At 40.6% G+C, this 18,031-nt stretch overlaps 1 protein-coding gene and 1 long non-coding RNA gene across 2 annotated transcripts in view; both read right to left on the bottom strand.

The window, feature by feature from the left end:
• The window catches only part of NSMCE2 (NSE2 (MMS21) homolog, SMC5-SMC6 complex SUMO ligase), a 271,144-nt gene that overhangs the window by 82,479 nt on the left and 170,634 nt on the right, over nucleotides 1–18,031 (bottom strand). The gene's annotated exons all lie outside the window — the stretch shown is intronic.
• The window catches only part of LOC135227639 (uncharacterized), a 71,697-nt gene that overhangs the window by 51,395 nt on the left and 2,271 nt on the right, over nucleotides 1–18,031 (bottom strand). Inside the window, exon 2 of the long non-coding RNA XR_010317830.1 lies at nucleotides 1–17,949. This exon is cut by the window's left edge and continues 51,395 nt beyond it. This is a non-coding gene — a long non-coding RNA (uncharacterized LOC135227639). The remainder of the gene's footprint in view (nucleotides 17,950–18,031) is intronic.

The following is an 18,031-nucleotide window of genomic DNA, read 5'->3' as shown; positions in this document are numbered from 1 at the left end:
ACTATATACAGTAGCCCCCCTATCCATGGAGGATACATTCCAGGACTCGAAGTGGATGCCTGAATCCACAGATAGTAGCGAACCCTACATATACTATGTTTTTCCCTATATGTACATATATATGATAAAGTTTAATTTATAAATTAGGCATAGTAGGAGATTAACAACAATAATAATAGAACAATTATAAAGCTTATAATTTTAAGCAACCATAGCATACAATTTTTTCCTTTCCTTATTAAGTCGAGAGCTTTCACCTTTTCACTTAAAGGAAGCATTTTATGGCTTCTTATTGGCATATCCAAATTGCCAGCATCACTCCTCTTGAATTTTGGGGCAATTATGAAGTAAAATAAGGGTTACTTGAACACAAAGCACTGCGATACCTAGACAGTCGATCCGATAACTGAGACAGCTACTAATGGGGTAGGTGGCTTATACAGCATGGATATGCTGGACAAAGGGATGATCCATGTCCTAGGCAGGATGGAGTGGGCCAGTGCGAGATTTCATCACACTACACAGAACAGTGAGCAATTTAAAACTTATGAATTGTTAATTTCTAGAATTTTCCATTTAATATTTTCAGACTGAGGTTGATTACAGGTAACTGAAATTGGGGATAAGGGGGGACTACTGTACCACATTTTCTACAAAAAGAATATTCCACATATTCTACAACAAAGAAAATGAGCCAGTGAACTTTAGTAAAATCCTGTTGCTCTCCCACAATGAAAAACTGATGTTCACCAATTTGTTTTAAACAGCTCATACTTCAATTTTGATGCTTGTTTCATAATAAATGTTATAATTATAAATGAACAAATGAAAAGATGTCATAAAAGAAAATTTAATGATCAAAAAGCAAATATTACAACAAATTACTCTTTAATTTTATCTACTTCCATTCATAATAAGAATAATGAATCGAGTTGTTCTTGAATCATTGTTGTGCGATCACTTTTCCTTGTGCCCTGTCTACATGGCATCTATGGGTCCTTTGGTTTGAACAACTGGTGCCCCTGTTCTGTTGATGCCCTCAGCACATGCCTACCTTGCTTACTGGGTAATCCATTCCTGTGCCAGGGACTCCTTTTAACAAAGTAGAGGTACCCAGAAGCATGATTTTTACTTCCTGAACGTTTGTTTTACTCATTCTAGAGTCAATAGCATTAACCGGGACAGGGCGTGGGTCAGGGCACCTGAGTCAGAACTGTGAGAGGGCAGAATGGGCCCTGGTTCCTCTACTGTCTCCATGGTGACTGTGCTGTGTTGGTGCAGGAAGTGCCTGTCCCCCTGCAACACGTAACACTTTTCTTTTGTGGATCTCTTTATGTGGTATAATACATACGGGCAGTCCTCAACTTATGACAGGTCAAGTTACAGTGAGCCGCATTTATGACCATCTGGTTTTTTTTGAGGGGGTACATATGATCGTTAGTGATACGTACTACATACAATGTTGCAGGGCATGATTTGCTGATGTCATCGTTCTCAGATGTTCACACGAAGATGTTCAGTGCTAAGGTTTATACAGATACTGATAATAAAAGGCAATAATAATGAAAACTAAAAAAAAAAAAAAAACGAGGTATTTGAGTTATGTCAGAACTGAATTATGATGGAGTTGCCGGAACGGAACCCGTTGCAAATTGGGGACTACCTGTAATCCCATTTAATCTTTATGTTATTCTAATTTTACTGATATTCACAGAGGCTAGTGAAGCAATTCCGTCAGTCATAGCTACTAAGAGGCAGAACAGGAGCTTAAATCTGGGTCTTGAGTCTACATTCTAAATTCAGTGCTTTCTTATTTAAAAACAACAGCAGCAGCAGTAGTTAATAATTACTATGCATTTACCATGCTGCAAGCATTGTGCTAGAGTTAACACATATCGTTATCTTATTGAATCATCACAACAACACTATAATGTAGATATTATTACTATCCTCACTTACAGATGTGGATAGTGAGACCAAAGACAGATTAGAGATTACATAATATGCCTAAAGTCACAAAGGTACCCAGAAGCAGAATCAGGGTTCTAGTCTAGGCAGTTTGTCATTAAAAGATCTGCTCTTTCAACTATCATGTTGATACTGCCTTCTTATAATAGCATAGCTACGCTCATCAAATCTGTTTTCACAGTTTGCATTCATATGTAATAAATGTTTGCAAGAGCAAGAGCCCAGGGTTGCCCAAGATGGCTCCACACTGGGGGCTCCATGCATGTGTTAACAGGTCACTGGTATCAGACTGATACTTTGAAGGCATCGGCTGTCATTATCGCCAGGGCCCAAGCACAGTGCATTATACATAGAAAGCAAACAAACAAACAAAACCAAACTTATCATCAAGTCAATTCTGACTCATGGCAACCCCATGTCTTACAGAGTAGAACTGTGCTTCATAGGGTTTTCTGAGCTGTTAATTTCATGGAAGATTGCCAGGCCTTTCTTCTGCAGCACTGCTGGGTGGGTTAGAACCGCCAACCTTTAGGTTAGAAGTTGAGTGCAATACAGAGACAATGCACAGTAAATGTGCTGGATTGACCTTAATGGAAATGAACAAATCTTCATTGATGTGGACTGAAGAAGTACTGGCTGTCTCAGGGATATCTGTGTTTTAAAATTAATAGTCAAAAGTGAGAAATCAAAAGGGTAAGTACTGACTCTGGAATAAAGGGGATTAGTTAGAGCACAGGCCAGTATGTGACCTACCAACTATGTGTATTTAGCCTGCAGATAGGTTTTGTTCAGCTACACATTGCTTTCAAAATTTGAATCAATAGCTAATATTTTAAAATTAAGAGATTTCATTAAAAGTCCAAATTTACATCATGGAGGCTGGATGAACCCCCAAAACTACTGCCCTAAAGTAATTTTTAAACCTTAAACCAGAAAATTCCCTGAAGCCTTCTTAAAACCAAACAGTAGTTTAGCTTAACTAGTAAAGAACGTCTGCCTTGAGCATTAAGGTTCTTCTAAGATCTGTCTCCATGGGATCAAATTGACAACAGTAACTCGAAAGATTAGATAGGACCCTTAAGGGACAATGAGTTTATATTAAGGGGGGAGGAACAACTCAGAAAACGAGGTTGAGAATGGTTGCGTGACTTGAAGGGTGTAATCAATGTCCCTGAATTGTACATGTAGAAACTTGAATTGGTTTATGTTTCTGCTGTGTATATTCTGTTGAAAATTTAAAAAAATAATTTGTTTTCTTGTTCTTGCCGCCTAGCTCACCAGTTTCCAGTGATCAGCTTTACCCATTCACATCCCTGGCCCCTGTAGGATTTTGAGTTTGCAAACTGTGAGCTGGACAGACTGTGGAGGGAGATTTGGAAGCACACCGGAGCCTTCCGAGATTCCTGAGTCACTCTCTCAGTGCACCCAATGGTCTGCTCTGCCAGCTTGCTGCATAACACATTGATATTTTAGCCATTTAGTGGCTGAGCTTTCATCTTTGCCTCAGCTGATAAAATAAACTGATAGCTCAATCTCCACTTGGTTCAGTTGTCTCCAAAACAACAATGTCCCCAGTATTAAAGCACCATCACAAAAATGACAAACCGGGCCAGTGTCCTTTCATTGGCACCAGGTCGAATGACCTGTGCGGTTGTTTTGCAGTGCCCTGCACAGCTTGGGCAAATAGCTAACTGTATCTCATCTGTTTGTTTTAAGAAGACAGACTGTCATCGGCAAAAACTCTGAATTCTCTAAAGCCATGTTAAGCTACTTATAATTGGCACAAGGGTTGCAGGCAAACGGAAAGCCGACACATGCATTCACTGACCCCTTCTGGGGCGGTGGGCAGGGTTTTCTTCCTGAAAGTCTGTGGTCTCTGCAGCTGGGCTCCTCTTCAGGAAGCCCCAGGGCTGGCAGGGCAGCAGCCAGCCAGATAGGCATTTGAGATTGTTTTAAATCACTAAATTAAACATGCCTACTTAATCCAAACACAGTAGATGAATGATGCTGATCTATAACCAGATTTTCCTTACCTAAGTTTGGATTTTATAATAAAAATATTTCCGCAACTAGTTGGTGAACTGCTACTGACGCCTGCACCTTAAAATAAAGAATCTACAGACAGACACCTACAAAATGGAGGAGGGGTCAAGAGCACTGCAGGAGTTACACATTCAACATCATTCAACATCAGTCTGTGTTGTCATCAGCAGGGCTTCAGAGACTTTTTTTTTTAAATGGGGTTAACAGGATCATTTTTGAAAAGGAATTTTTTGTTTCAATATTATGTATGATGCAGTTTCTCTCATTGTTAAAAAAAAAAAAAATCCTGCTTATTAGAAAGCCTGCAGTCCGCTCAGCTTTATGGCTTCAAATGAGCAGTCTGCACACAGCACAATAAAATGGTTTAATGAAAGAACACAATAGGCTTAGCAGATGCTGCAGTCACGGGACATTTTAGGTAAATGTTTTGAAAGGACATTTCATCAGTTTAGGAACACTTTTTAGAAAGCCAAATTCAATTGCTGAATTATGGAGGCTTTCTCTGAGGGAGTATTTGGGCCTAGTTCTCTCTAGAAACACAAGACTAAGTCCACAATGGACCAACTTCTAGCAAAGTGAGAGAGTAGAGAATGCTATGAGTTGGAATCGACTCGACAGCTGCAGGTTTCATTATCCATGTTCCCGTTTGTGGTGTTAATAAAGACAGCTTGGGTGAGCTCTTCAAAAGATCATCTTTACCACTTGATTGCTGATAGCGTTTGGGGTGTGAAAGGAAACTGTTGCTTTCTTAGCAATGAGGCTTTCGGCATTTATTCAACGACTGCTAAATGAGGCCATAAAGATAGTTTTTGCCCTCGAGGAACTTATATCCAACAGGAAAATGAAAAATGAGAAATAAAGTACATGCTCATTGTTATATGGTTCAAGCCATTTCTTGCTCACTTACGAAGAATGCAATGACTGCACCGGGAATATTAAGTCATTTCTCTAATGATGAGGGAAGAACGGAAGTCATGTAACATACCATCTTCATAAGACAAACCTTCTAAGGCTGATGAAAGATAGGACTTTAGCTCAAAGGGAGCGAAAAAGTTATAATCTTAAAACGTCATTTAACAAGCCATCCGCCTACCAAGAAGACAGGCAAGTAGGGAAAGCAGCCAAACTTTTAAATGTGTATGCTTATTTTTTAACAACAACGTTGAAAGACGTACTTAATTATTTTAATAAATTATAAGTTAGGATTAAGTCGGCTTAGTGGTTCAACTCTAAGCTTCAAGAAAGAAAAATCAAAGTAGCAATCTTTCCACTTTAACACATCTTTCTGCCTTCTGACCAGCAAATCCCCTCATCCTAAACACTTACATTGTACCTGGTACAAATATATGCTGACTTCACTCATACCAGTTACTGACTTGATTCTCACTAGTACTTCTACTTAATAAAATGTTCATATCATAACATACTGCATCGTAAAGTTATTTGCGAGAGAAATCTTAGTGTGGTTGTTACCGTTGTTAAAAAGACCATTCTTCACAAGGAAGCTCCTTTTCTGACAGTGGCATAGGGAACACTAGTGTTCATGCTACCACAATGCAGCCATTTGCAATATATATGGGGGGAAAAACAGCCCTTGAAATATCTCAGGCTCCATCTGTGCTAACTGCCTCGGGCTCCGCCATGTCTCAGCTTCCAGGTGCACTGAACCACATCCATCAAAATATTTACCCCTAAAATAGCTTTGTAATAAGAGTGGAATGTCCTTTTTGATGATTTCCTTTGAAAGATGTATATATAAATTTAACTGACAGTTCTAAACTTTTAGAGATGGTAGATCACATGAATCCATATATTAAAAAAAAGGAAAAAAAAAAAACCCAACTCCATGGGTGGTTATAGATGTACTATCATGACTATACAAATACAAGATATATTTAATATGCTTTATATTTTCACTTCTTTAACTATGACTCTAACCTCCAGCTGAATGTGCCTCAATTTCAATTCTATCCTGGTTCTCATTGTGAGATGATTCCTCGTGATATGGTTATTAAGGAGATACATCAGGTGTGAACCTTCTACAGCAATGGCATACTAACACTATATATAGCTTTGCTGTTGCTGAATGCTGTTGATTCTAACGCATAGTAACCCCATGTGACAGAGCAGAACTGCCCCATAGCATTTTCTCATCTGTAATATTTACAGGGGCAAATTGCCAGGTCTCTTCTTCTGAGGAGTCCCTAGGTGAATTCCAACTGCCAACCTTTCAGTTAGCAGCAGAGGGCTTAACCACTGCACTACTGGGGCTCCTTTATATATAGCTACTGAAAGCTATTTTTTTTTTTTTTTTTTTACTGAAAGCTATTTAGGTCTATAGCAGTTTCTGAACAGCTTAAAGCAAACATCAGCTTTTGGAACGGCAATTTATATTACAGAACAAAAAGAAAAAGAAACAAAAGATTAGAAAACCCCCACCGAGCCAACGCAAGAGCATACCAAAAGTCAACTTTCAAATACTCAGTACTCACTGCAGAGGAAATGGCCCTGCCACACTGTCAACATGGTCACTACACAGTTAGTCCAGAAAACAATGGATCAGCACTTTGAGTCATCCCGGTACGAAGGGCAAGTGAAAGGTCAGTTCCGGCCTGCCTTCCAGAAGCAAACAGTAAAAGCGTCTCACGTGCCTTCGTGCCCTGACTGTTGGCAGGACCTGGCTACTGCATCCCTCTGCCTCATCTGCTCCAGCACTCTGCCCGGAGGGCTTCTGTGCCACCCCCAACTTCCAATGCTCTGAAGGAACCAGACAGGGTGGCCAACAAAGTGGAGGGCCAGAACAGAGGGCTCAGGATGCCCACCTGGAGCCATCTGAGGGCCCCAAAGATTGCACGACATGTCTGCAGAAATGTGGCACTCGTTCCTCCTGACTGGGAAGTTCCCTTCACTCTTTTTTTCTTTTTATCCAAAAAATAAAATAATAAAACTGAATTAAATACTCACGCACCCTCCCTTCTACAACACTAGGGTCCACCATCATGCAACTGTGATTATTTTAATTTTAAGCATCATTTAACTGTAATCATCTGATTTTAATACCAGTTAAAATCCAGCAAGTATTTCTTGGGCTATGTGCACAGCACTGCAGACCATATAAGTTTTTTTCAAGATCCCAAGTATGTTTATTTTTTAGAGGCTCCTCCCTCAACATCGTTTCAAGCATATTGAAACTTATATCCACATCCCATACTAAAATAATCTCCCGGCCAAATCATTTTTAAGAATTTTTATATTTTTTGTTCCTGAAATTATTTGGGTATCAGTTACTCATTTAACTTATAGTTTGTTATGATTTCTATAAATTTCTGCAGCCCTGGTGGTGCAGTAGTTAAGAGATCAGCGGCTAACCAAAAAGGTCAGCAGTTCGAATCCACTAGGTGCTCCTTGGAAACCCTGTGGGCCAGTTCTGTTCTGTCCTACAGGGCCGCTATGAGTCGGAATCGACTCGATGGCAACAGGTTTGGTTTTGGGTTTTCTTGGCATGGTTTCCCAGCAATTATTGTTAAACACTTAAGATGACAAAATATTTTATTTTATATTGGCTTGCTTAAACATGTATTTTTGATTCTACTTTTCTTTTTGCATTTTGGAGCCAATAATTTTTTTTCAAGATCTCCAACATTTTCAAGGTCCTTGGGCCATCGTGTCCACTCCACGGTACCTCATGAACATCATGACCTTGACTGCAGGAGCTAGAAAGAGGCAATTTCAGGAGGTATGTGGTTTCCTCCAAAATGGGCAGGAAAGACGCCAGCGTGAACGTAGAGGGAGGAAACTTAGGCAAGAAAGAGGACGGTTGATAGAACCCACGTCACAGGGCCTCAAACTGTAAAATAGCAGACAGGACAGCCGGTCATTCAACAACCATTTTGTGAGGTCCAACAGGGTACACAAAGACGAAGAAAGCACTTGCCCTCTCTCAAGTATCTCAAAACCCAGCAGGGGAAATAGGGCTTGCACACAGGCTGTCAGGCGGAGCGTGTTGTCGGGCAGAGCGCGGTAACTGCCGTGAGGAATACTGAGGGAGATGTTACCAAGGCTACCGAGTCTCACAGCTCTGGGGGTGCCACTGACACTGTAGCCCACGTGAATGGGGTCCCCCAGAGTTGTGTGGTGCAGTGGTCACAGTTGGGGGGATAACACAAGAATTTACAGAAGTGACAGCATTTGGGCAGGTCTGTGAAGGACAGGAAGCTCTTTCACTTACTAGCTGAGTGACCTCTGCAAGCTTCCATTTGCTCTTCATTTCTTTGGCAGAGACCCAGAGCTCTACAGCAGGGCAGAGGCCCTGGAGCGGGAGGTAGAGCTCTGGCTGACTAACGCCTTCAGGTAGGTGCCTTTTCAGTTGAGATGCCAAACAGGATGAAAGCACGGATGGGGGAGATGAGAAAACAGCATGAGTTAGGCACTGAAGCCACCTAAGATAGCTTATTATTCTGTTGTTATTAGTTTTATTATCATCAGATTGGTCAAAGAACAAGCAAACAAGACCAATCAAGATCAAATAGGTTATCATCATTAGAATTCCAATCATGGTCAGTGAAACTGAAGATATATTTATTCTGGATAGAAAAAAAAAACAACCTAATTAGGTAGACCTGCAGAGAACCAGGAATGTTTGTTATAGCCCACATGCAAAACGATTTGCCTAACTGAAAACTGGCAGATGACATCTATTTAATCAAGAGATTAAATAATCTCAGAAAGCAACTGGATTTTAAAAGCTAGTATTATTTTTAAAAAAGCTAGTATTATTAAAAAAAATTAAATTGAACTTAAATAAAAAACAACAACCAAACCAGAGTTGAGCTGACAGGAATTAAAATGAAATCAATACAAGGGACTTAAACTGATTTTTTTCCCCTAAAATTCCTTTTTTGCTAGTTTTCTTTGGAACCCCCTCATTCTTAGCAAATAAGTTAAAATTATTTTCCTTGCATTTTTTTTTTGTTTTGAAATCCTGAATGCTTGTAGCTTTCCGGTGTGCTTCCCATTGTGGATTCCAACTCACAGAAACCCTATAGGACAGAGTAGAACTGCCCCACAGGATTTCCAAGGAGCCCCTGGTGGACTCAAACTGCTGACCTTTTGGTTAGCAGCTGTAGCTCTTAACCGCTACACCACCAGGGTTTCCATTGTGCTTCAAAAAACCAAACCAAACCCATTGCCGTCAAGTCAATTCCAACTCATAGCGACCCTATAGGACAGAACAGAACTGCCCCAGTTTCCAAGGAGTGCCTGGTGGATTCGAACTGCCGACCTTTTGGTTAGCAGATGGAGTTCTTAACCACTATACCACCAGGGTTTCCTCCCTTGTGCTTAGGAATCTCCAATCTTCCAAACAGGATAGGTTATGCCTCACCTGCATCTCGGGGGTGAGTGGGGAGGGGGTGTAGAGCAGATTCGTCTTTCCTGAATGCAGTTTGAGAGGCCACTGCCCCAAGGTCTCTGAAAGTCCTCCGAGGATGACATCATTCAGGTGAATCATCTGTCACACAATCCACTTTGCAAAAAGAGAGGTACCGGATGGAGCCCAGCACCAGTTATGCTGAACAGGGCAGAGAGGCACCTAGAGGAGGAAGAGAAGGCTCCAGAAAAGCCTGGGCATCTTCTAGCCCCAGGTCCCTCAGGTGACAAACAGACTGCCAGGAAATGACCATTCTGTGTGATTTCACGACTCCAGCACTTATCATACAGCAACCATTTCACAAGAACAGAAACTAAGTAACAGGAAGAACAGTGAACAAAATCTGCCATTTGAGCCAGGTACAGGGGGGTCAGAATTAAGAAACTGGTGTCCAACTTTACTGACCAAGTCTTAGTCCACTCTACTAAACCGAAAGCAACACTTCATAGATGAATCCGATGAATCATCATCATACTGTAGTACAAATAAAGAGTTACATAAAAACCAGTTGCAACCTCAAATATGTCCATAAACTGCAAGTTGGAAAGGTGGTTTTAAAACACACTTTCCAATTCTTTTAAACTAAAAACAAGTTTAGGAGACTGTAGGAAGGCCGTTCAAACAAAAGCTAATTTTGTGTAATGAACTAACCAGGAAGGCATTGTGAAAGTGTTGCGCAAGTACATGCTTAGCTAATTACTGTGAGATCAAATAACTGTTGCCACGGTTACCGCACACTGTTTTCCATAATAACTTTTATCACTTCAATAAATCTTTGTGACGCAACAATATAAAAAGTTTACTGTAACATGACTATAATGTTTTGGAAGGCACACACTGATGACTGACCTACTGAAATTACCTTCCCATATTTGTCAGTGAATAAGGGATGATACCAGTATCTGGTTGACTCAGTATCAAAGTGTTTCACTGGTTTCCTTATGAGACAATAATTCCTGAAAAGTTGAATTTACCCGATCTTGTCGTTCAACAGCAAAATCAATGGCCCCTTCAGTATTGATAAAATTAGAAGCTACCTTTTATGGAGCAATAATTAGGTGCTGGCTCCATGCTAGGCAGTTGACATATATCATCATCATCTGACCCTCACACACAGCTGAAGGATAAGCATCCTGCCTCTTGTCACCCAGCTCTCTCTTGGGAGGAATTTCAAGGTAGGTCTGTCTAGCTCCAAAGTCAGTTCTCTTTCTACCACACCACGCTGCCTTATGAGAAAAAAAAGGGCAATTTCAATAACAATTGTTTTACTGCTATCCGTATATACTGTTAAAGGTACACTAGAATGCCACAGGAGACTCCATGACACTGTGACTGGCTGGTCTGCTAGATGAAATGAGGTCTAGGAGTTGAGATCTGGTTTAAAAATGACTATTCCCAAGAAATGCACATGTCTACTCGCGCACATGGACACACACACAGACACACACACACACAGGGCTTAGTCATTTGGCCACCTTCACTCTTCCCTGTACTCCGCTTAACCTTTTTCTAGATCTAAATGCTGAGACTTATGAATAAGTGAAACGGCAAACATGGCATAATAAGTTAAGACTGACAATAAACTTCTAGTACAAGTGTGATAAGATAAAGGAAAGTGCAGATTCAAAATTCTGTCCTGCCCATGCGAGGCTGTATAGCCTTGGGCAAGTCACTGAGTACATCTGGGTTTTCTCATCTGGAAAATGGGGCACTAATCCCCACCTACTAACTCACAGCGATATTATGCAGATTAATTATTTAATGCTGCTGAGTTCTTTGAAGATACAAAGTGCTAAGTATAATAATCATTAGGGTGAAACGCAAAGCATACGATCACAGAGTTATTAAACGGCAGGTCTGAAAACCAGCACCACAAGGGTATCCCACCGCAAAAACAGCAAGCATGCGTCCTCCAGAATCCCGACGAAGTCTGAGAGTTCCAACCTATGAAACCTGACTCATGCCTATTCAACACTACTCCAAAGGTCTCCGTTTTAGGAGGCCACAAGCCATTTCATTGTTGGTTTCAAAGATGACCAGGTAGGATTCATGTCACGGACTGAGCCAGCCTCTGATGATTCAGCTGTTGCAACCTCGTGTCAGAGATGGCCAAAGGCTGACACCACTGACTGACGTACCACCGTTGCCTAGGTATTTCAGCCAGAAACTTATCCCTGACTCTACCCTGTCTTTTATTCCCTCTTTCCCGCCCACTGCTTCTAGTCGACTGGTTACCGCTACCTCCCAATACCTCTCAAATTCAATTTCTCTTTTCTATTTCCACCTTGCTAGTACCTTAAATTGGAAACCCTGGTGGCATAGTGGTTAAAAGCTACGGCTACTAACCAAAAGGTTGGCAGTTCGAATTCACCAGCTGCTCCTTGGAAACCCTATGGGGCAGTTCTACTCTGTCCTTTAGGGTGGCCGTGAGTCGGCATCGACTGGACAGCAACGGGTTTAGTACCTTAAATTAGACCCTCTACGTACCTCAGTTACTGTAATAGTCTCTTAACTGGCCTTCCTGCCTCCAGATTCCACTCCTCCTTAAATATATTCTTCACCCTATCCAAAATGTAAGGGGCCCTGCTGACACATATGGTTAAGCACTAGCTGCTAACCGAAAGGTTAGAGGTTTAAACCCAACCATCTGCTCTGAGCGGGAAAGACCTGGCGATATGCTTCCATAAAGGTTACAGCCTAGGAAGCCCTATGGGGCAGCTCTACTTGGTCACATGGAGTTGCTATGAGTAGAAAATGACTCGACAGCACCTAACAACAACAACATCTGACATGTAACACAATGCTGACCATGTCCTGTCTATTTAAAATAATTCACTGTAGGTCACTGGCTTCAGAATAAAATTTAGATTCTTCAGCAAGTCATATAAGGATTTTCATAAACTGTCTCCTGCATCTTGTATGCTGTACACTATCTCCAACTTCATTTTCACCTCTCTCTTTATCACACTCCAGTCACTCTTTCTTCCTATAGCCCCCTATGCTTACTGCTACTACAGCATTTACTATACTGCATTGCAATTCTCTGTACTTACTGTAAAGATACTAGTCTTGAAGAACACTACAGGCAGTGATTTTCCTTAACTTCACCTTGGCATAAAGTATACATGTACTCAACAAATGTTAAGTGAGTGAACCAACAAATGAACAAGGGCTTCCAGAAGACAAAAACCAACTGCTGTCAAGTCAACGCCAACTCACGGTGACCCCACGTGCGTCAGAGGAGAACTGTGCTCCTTAGGGCTTTCAGTGGCTGATTTTTCAGAAGTAGATCACCGGGCCTTTCTTCTGAGGTGCCTCTGGGTGGACTCGAACCTCCAAACTTTTGGTGAGCAGGCGAGCATGTTAACCTTTTGCTCCACCCAGTGATCCAGAGGACAAGCCAACCAGTTATGGTCTTGTTACAATCCCAGTTTTGTAAAAGGTTCTTGAGCAATGAACTGATTGACGTTTTTAACTACAGATGGTGATGACGATGTCTGATACAGGACGCTTGTTACTAAGAATCAAGTACACTAAGTTAACCTTTGCAATACAGACCTAAATGATTCAAGCTCGTCTTTCAAGGTTTTAGATTTAGTCAGATTCCATGAACTACTGCCAAGAAGCAAACACTCGACGCGTAAAACAAGAATCTTAATGCTTTTGTAGAAAGCTGTGATCATTGAATGTTCACATCTATCAGAACCCTTGCTGTAAAACGCTTCTCTTCATCAAGTTATGACAGACAGCGGAAATTAATCAAGCAAGGAGTGGAATATGGCGGAGTCCCATTTTAAAGTGGTATGGTTTTGTTTGCTCCATAGACACAGACAGAAAGTAAAACAGCATTTTAGATCCTTGCTCTGGAATGCCACCGGACATGTATCACTAAATCAACCATATATGGACCAAAGTTCTCTGACTCCAACTAAAAGGGCCAAATATATCTTAATCTATTTTGGGATAATGAGAGAAGTTAACCATGCATTAGAAGTGCATATCATGTGGAAAAAAATAATTATGACACTTGAAAAGTAATACATAAAAAATACGACATGATCTTTCCCCCAATAGTTTTAAAAAAGTCTTTGAAATTGATAAAGCACAAGAGAGATAAATGTCTACTAGTCATCCAGGAAAAATTTTTTTATCAAGTTAACATCACTTGAAGTTCCTGCAATCCAATAGAACTACCTCTTCTTCCAGCTTCCCACTTTTTGACATTCTTCCTCTTCCTGGATCTTGATTTTTATTTTCTAAGCTCAAGACTACTCCGGTGATTACTCATTAGCCTCGATCCGCAGGCCCTGGCTCTGCTGACCACACCATCCTTCCTGAAATTACTTCCTCCCCCAGCTTCTGCACTACTCTGTGATCCTGCTTCTTCTCCATCTCAGAACATTCTTCCTATGACATTTCTTCCTCTTGCCAGCCAGAGGATGTGTGTCTACCTTAGCCCTTTCTGTTGTTCCTGCTCAAACGTCAACTATTAAATCTGAATGTGTGACTTCTAGATAATTCACTTTTAGCCCTGAACTTTCTCCCACATTCCAGGTTAGCATCCCCAACAATCTAATAGATATTTTAATTGTGCATCACATCATTGCTTCAAAGAAAAATCTGTTTGAAATAGAAGATAAGATCTTTTCCCTTCACTTCCCAAACAGTTCCTTTTGCATGTTTTTAGCTAATGGACTGACCATTCTCTAGGACACGCAAGATAAAACCTTGGGGTCCTTCTTTTTTTTAAATCTCTTCCTCCTCCTAACAACCAGTATAAGTCCCAGTGGCTAATGCCAATTGCCTCTGCAACATATCTCACAGCTGTCCTTCCCTTTCATTTTATTTTTAATTTTATCATCCAAATATTGGTTGTTCAATAAATATTTATTGTATTAACACAAAAATACATATTCTCCCTGGCTCATTTCTTCTCTTTCTGTCATAATGCCACCAGATAAAACTTTTGGAAGTATTAGCTTGATTAGTCCACCTCCCACTTGAAAGTCTTCTTTTTGGTTCAATATGACCTATAAGATAAAATACTGAATTCTTAGCTTAGCTCTCAACTCCCTTGGCAGTTTGGTCCTTACCTTCTAGTCTTACGTCCTACAATCTCCCATAAAAATACCGTATGACCATCTAAGATATAACTACTGGCCTCTACTCATATGGAGCAAAAGAGAATGAGGGAAATCAAAGAGTCAAAGAAGGAACTAGTCCACAGGACTAATTGCCCACACAAATCATAGCCTCCTCTAACCTGAGACCAAAAGAACTAGATGGTGCCCAGCTACCATTCCCGGGTGTTCTGACCAGGGACACAACGGAAGGTCCCAGACAGAATGGGAGAAAAATGTAGAACAAAACTCAAATTCCTAAAAAAAGCCAGACCTACTGGATCGATAGAGACTAGAGCAACCCCCAAGACTACCACCCTAAGATAGCCTTTGAACCTGGATTTAAAGCTATTTCTGTAGGTCACTTTTCAGCCAAATAATAGATTGGCTTATAAAATAAACAATTATCACCCATAAGTAATGTGCTCCCTTAAACAATTAACTATATGAGACCAAACAGTCAACATTTACCCAAAAGCAAAAATGAGAAGGCAAGGTGGAGAAGGGCAGCTAGATCAATGGAAACAGAACAAACAGAATGGAAATGAGAATGCTGACACATTGCAAAAATTGTAACCAATGGCACAGAACAATTTGTATAAAAACTGTTAAACAGGAACCTAATTTGTTGTGTAAACTTTCACCTAAAACACAATACAGTATTATTAAAATTAAGAAAACACCATATGAACAAACACCTTTCTACAGATTTATACTCACTGAACAAACAGAAAAAAGCATATGCTTAGGAAAGGGATCTTTTCCTCCCTCTGTGTTTGGTCCTTAACCTAAATGTTTAATGCCTTTATTTATGAGTCAGAGTTTTTATTCTATGATATTTCCAGGGTTACAGTAATTCTTAACATCTCTCCTTCCTCCTTGTCAACAGGCACTGCAATATAATTCCAAGGTCTGGGTTTCCTCGCCCTTCAACTTCCTTTACCTCTAACAGTTGCCGTTCAGTCAACTCTGACTCATGACGACTCCATGTTCCACAGGATTTTCAAAGGCAGATTTTTCAGAGGTAGATTGCAAGGCCTTTCTTCTGAGGCACCTCTGGGTGGACTCAAATCTCCAACCTTTTGGTTACCAGCTGAGTGTGTTAACCATTTGCACCATCCAGGGACCCTTTCTTTACCTCTAAAAATTAATTTGTAAAGAAAAACAAGTCTGCTACTGATCTTTCATTTTACCTTCTATTTCTAATCCCAAACTTCCTTTTTGTATTCATCCCCAACAAGTGTACTGAAACTAAAATTCTCACAGATGACTAAAAATTAGTAAGAAGTAAAGCCAAGTGTAAGGAAACCTACTCTTTGAAAAAAAACTTAACAAAAAAGATAAAATTAAAAAGAGATAAATTATACCTCAAAAAAAAAAATTTTTTTTTTTTTTTTATAATCCTATGTGGAGCCCTGGTGGCACAGTGGTTAAGAGCTCAACTGATAACTAAAAGGCTGGCAGTTTGAATCCACCAGCAGCTCCTTGGCAACACTATAGGGCAATTCTACTCTGTCTTACAGGGTCACTATGAGTTGGAATTGACTCGATGGCAACAGGTTTGGGTTTTTTGGTTTATAGTCTATGCAACCTCCCCCTCTGCAGTGTTAACTCTACTCATCCCTGTTATCATGAACTATTTCATTATTCCAGAATTACTCAAAGTCTGCTGGGCTTCTGACTTTGTAAGACACACTGAACTCCTAGTTGCTATTCTAGCCACTATTTCAGCCTACAATTTGATGGTGTTTGAAGAACAAATCCCACCCACCCCCAGTAGCAGGAGCTATATTCATTTGTTTTTAATTTGAGTCACAGAATATGGCTTTAGGCACGGCAACTATTCTATACTGTGTCCTTGAGATAAGATTCATCTAGAAATGCTTACAAATCAAATAATTTAAAACAACAGAGGGTGTATTTACAGGAAAAAAGGGGAGGAGGGGCAATGGAAAGGCCAACGGGGAGTACAAAGACACTCTCAGATAGTAGAGCTTATAAGCTGAAGAAATTTTAAAGAACAACAGACCAACAGATGTTCCGAGACAAAGCAGATGAGGCATCTCGGGTGGCTGTGTGGTGTAATGGAAAGAGTACATGATTTGGAGTCAGAACACCTTGGTTCAAATGGAGACTTTGCTACTTACAAGCCATATGATCTTGGGCACTTAATCTCTCAGGCAGAGCTTGACTAGGGTGCGCTGAGCGGGACACTCACCTCAAGAGCAAAATCTAAGAGGGTGCCAAAAATCCAGTAATCAAGATAAATGATACTTCAATATAATATTTAAAAAATCAAAATTAATGCAAACTATCCACAATGAATCCAACTTCTAAATAAAGATAAAAGCCCTGGTGGTGCAGTGGTTAAGAGCTCGGCTGCTAACCAAAAGGTTGGCAGTTCGAATCCACCAGCTGCTCCTTGGAAACCCTATTGGGCAGCTGTACTCTGTCCTACAGGGTCCCTATGAGTCACAATGAATCAATGGCACCTAACAACAACAAACAAAGATAGGAACCGACCCTGGGATCACCATGACTCACCTCCCCTTAATCCTGGCCTTGTCGGATCCTGCACAAATTTTGATTTTTTAAAATACTGCATAAAATATCACTTGTCTTGATTACTGAGTTTTTGGCATGCCTTTAAATTCTGCGCCTGAGGCGAGTGCCTCACGTACTTCATCCTGGACTGGGCCCTCCTCCCAGCCTGATATTTCTCATCTGTACAAACAGTACCAATGAAAACAAACACCACTTCCACAGGGTTGAAGAGCAAAAGAGATATTTGCATGTGAAAAGGTACTGGAAAAGGTAAAGTGCCACAGATTTTTTTTTTAGTGTTATTTTATTTTATAAAGGAGTCCTGGGTGGCACATACAGTTAAGAGCTCCAATACTATCCAAAGGTTGGTGGTTTGAACCCATCCAGAGGTGCCTCAGAAGACAGGCCTGGTGATCTGCTTCTGAAAGGCCACAGCCTTGAAAATTCTGTGCAGTAGTTGACTGTGCACACATAGCGTCGCCATGAGTTCGAATCAACTTGAGGGCAACTACAACGACAACAATTGTTTTATAAAGAGCTGAAAGAGTCATCAAAGGCTGGAAGACAACATAGTAAACTCCCAGAAAATAACTTTGCAAATTGTCCTCCTTTCTCTCCTACACCAGGCCCATTCTCTCTGGGCCTTTTGGTCTCCTACATGGTTGCGGATGTCTTCAAGCATGGCCTTCCCTGTCCTGGGCTATACTGCAGGGACGGGGTAAGCAGTGCCACTGGAGCGTGACAGACAAGATGGGACTCTGCAGGCGAAACACACAGGTATCTTCTTGGAATACACTTTGACCTTTTGAGGATTATCTTTTGAAAAGAACATATGAAGTAGGAAATCTAAAATAAACAGAAATGCTAAAATTAAAAAAGAGACTTCAAAGAAATTTTGTATTTGTGGCAAATCCCTTCGGATTAGCAA

This window comes from Loxodonta africana, chromosome 14 (assembly GCF_030014295.1).
Source record: "Loxodonta africana isolate mLoxAfr1 chromosome 14, mLoxAfr1.hap2, whole genome shotgun sequence".
Classification (NCBI taxonomy): Eukaryota; Metazoa; Chordata; class Mammalia; order Proboscidea; family Elephantidae; genus Loxodonta; species Loxodonta africana.
Note: the sequence above shows the minus strand (reverse complement) of the source record. Positions and strands in the feature narration are given on the sequence as shown.